Here is a 3132-nt window from a genome sequence, read left to right on the forward strand (position 1 = left end):
AGTTATGATTTGGTCTATAGAAAATCAGGAACGTTCTTTGAAAAGCGTGCAACAACTTTGGAGCTTGAGATGCAAAATTAAATTTTGGGCTTCTATTTTTTTCCTCAAACAGGTTCCTAGGTCATGGTTGGATGCAAAATTAAATTTCACATGATTTCAAAAAAAAGTTTGCCCCAATCCGAGTTACGAGCGAAAAGTTATGCCTGTTTTAAGGAAGGGTCTCCGAATCAGGGTTTTTGGAGGGCAAAAACAAGGTAGAACATGTCGGCACGGCTAGGGCAAAGCATCCCTGGTGTATGCAGCAATAGGTATCACCAGATGAAAGCAAGAAGGGCTGCGATGCAAGGTGAAAAACACACGGTGGCTTGCAACCTATCTAGCTTGCGCGGTGAGAGTTCACACAAGGCGGCTAACGGGGGCAAGTCAAGTAATGTGAGGGCTTGACTTGTTGTTTTGGTAAAGTTGGATGGGATAGCGGCGGAAACAAAAATAGTGACGGGTGATTAAACTATGACCACGAACACACTAAACCAGCAACAATGACTTGACCACGGGCACAAACTCAACAAAGCGAATCTGAAACGAAATTCCAAAGGCTAAAACAGTTGTTAGGATAGCGGAAAGTGTAAATTTTTTTTAGCTTTTTGTAGACTGTAGGTAATGAAAACAAGATAAATCTAAAGGGGAACATGAACTTATACCTCACAGTTAACCTGAATCCAGATACCACTAGATGTAGTAGTGGCCCGATCTTCCGATAGGTATGATAGATTCGATTGGTGGAGAACTCGACGTTGGCGATCCGGGCTTTTAATCAGACACGATTCGAACCCCTGCAACTGTTACACTGATGCTTCTTTGGTTATCAACCAAGCACAACTCGATTGACCTCGCCAAGAAGGCTTTTCCCTGCAAGCGAATCGAAGAACATAAGCAAGAAAGTATAAGCACGCAATCTGAAATTGCGGATGTGTATGAAGCAAAGACAAGTATGGGATTCAAGCTCTAATCACAAAAGGATGAATCGCCATAGTGGTGAAGAGCAAGAACGGGGGCCCTGATTCACAGCAAAAGGACTCGACGTCACTGTTACAATGAAAGAGATCTGTTTCTTCATGGAAAACTAGAACTAAACAAAATCCAAACCCTAATGTGGCAGCTATTACTGAGTTTATACCAAAGGGGGAACATCCTAGGGTTGAGGACGACTAGTTGGGGGTGTCCTCAACCTAGGCTTAAGGCCCAACACGATACAAGGCCGACTTGGCCCAAAATCGATGATGCAGCACCTTATTGTGGTCACACAGAATGACCCATGAATCTTCTAGAGCTCGGACTAGAACCAAAAGAATGTGTTTGTTGTATTGTTTCCAATGCATCAAAGAACACCTCGTTTCGACGTCGTATGGAGGAGATATTAGCATTTCCATTCAGGGTGGCCAGCTGAGTCCGAACCGGATGTGAAGACCAAGTTAGAGAACTCATAGAAGACCAAATCTCGGGTGTATCCAGCATGGTGATGTCCTCATCACCTACTCTACAAAGTAGCTCTACAAGGTGGAATCCTCTTCTCTTCTTCTTCTCAAAAATTGTGTTGTTTCATGAGTGAGAGATCTCCTCCTTATATACTATTCAAAGGGCAGTTCCCGGGTGAACTATACAAGGAAAAACTGTTAACCGATGTTCCAAAGGCGGTGGAGTCCTTCCCGCCTAGTCGGCCGGCTCCCTGGTGGGGCCTCTGGTCACCGTCTTCAGGTGAGGGGCTGGTAGGTGGGCCTTGATCTTATCTTTTGGGTGCTTGCCACCTTTGGACGTCGGTTTGGCCTATCATGGTAAGTGTAATACAAGTTATAATCTTTTATGCATTTTCTAGTGTTTCATATATGCTACTTTGGGTTATTTGTTTATGGTTGCCTACAAATCATGATTCACCTAAACTCGTGAAAATAGTTAGAGTTAAATTCCCTATCTCTAGTTTTGGTAATTTTTCACAAAGTTCATTGATGCAGACGTTGGCGGTTGATTTTCATCTAAAGGACCGCCAACAACACCCCCACACTTGGTCCTTTGCTCTTCCTCGAGTAAAGGTTGAAGGACCAAGGTGGATGCAACTCCTTTGATATAACGTGCATGCAAGTTATTCCAAGCTTTCCCTAGACCTGTGAACTTTTTGAGTGTCTACCAAGCTAATCTTAACATTTGAAATTTGGAACAGTTTAGACTTCAGGTCCCTTGGCTTTTCTTGCTTAGAAGCTTGGGTTTTTATTATTTTTTTCTAAAGGCAAATATAGCTTAGCTCCTCAACTTGTCCTCTCGAATCACTCTTTTTGTTTGTATCTTTCTCACTAAGGCAAAGTGATGCCTTCTTTCCTTCCTACCTCAAACAAGGCTTATGTGGAGCTCAGGGTAGGGAAAGACTGAAGGCATACTTGTTTCTCGTATATTGCTAAGTCAAAGACCGGAACCCAAGGAGAAGCAAGTCATAATCCTTGACCAAGATGTGCATGTGTGTGGATATTTTTGGTGGATGATTCATGAACTCCTTTTTATGAGCCATCTCTCTCCTTTTTCTTTGGACATGGGCTATATTTCTTCTCTCTCTCTCTCTCTCTCTCTCTCTCTCTCTCTCTTTTCATCATGCTTACTTGAGCATGTCTTTTATTCCTTCTTGCATCGCCCATGTCTTGTTTTTCATAATGATAGCTTTTGGAGAGAGTGGTTAGGTAATAGCATGGAGTTTTATTTTGTGGGTGGATGGATAAAATGCTTTCTATCTTTTAGTTAGAAGCATAGCAAAAGCTGGATACGTTTATGTGATCTTGATCATGGGAATATGAAATGTTTCTCACAAAGGGTCACAACAATTTGACAAAGCTCGACAAGAAAACAAGTTGCATATGTAGAAGGTTTTTATTTATTTTAGCATATGGCCTTGGATAGGAATTTTATTGAAAATTGAGGAGCCTTGCTATAGAATTTTCAATTTTATAAAAAAAATACCAAGTACTTTGTAAGAAAGAGCTAGGTTCCATTCATTTGACCATATCTCAGAAGTCAATTATTAGATAATCTGGGTTCTGTATAAAATTTTAGTTCACAAGAGCAAGGTGAAAGACAAGGAATAAAGAGTAT

This window comes from Panicum hallii, chromosome 9 (genome assembly GCF_002211085.1).
Source record: "Panicum hallii strain FIL2 chromosome 9, PHallii_v3.1, whole genome shotgun sequence".
In the NCBI taxonomy this organism is placed as follows: Eukaryota; Viridiplantae; Streptophyta; class Magnoliopsida; order Poales; family Poaceae; genus Panicum; species Panicum hallii.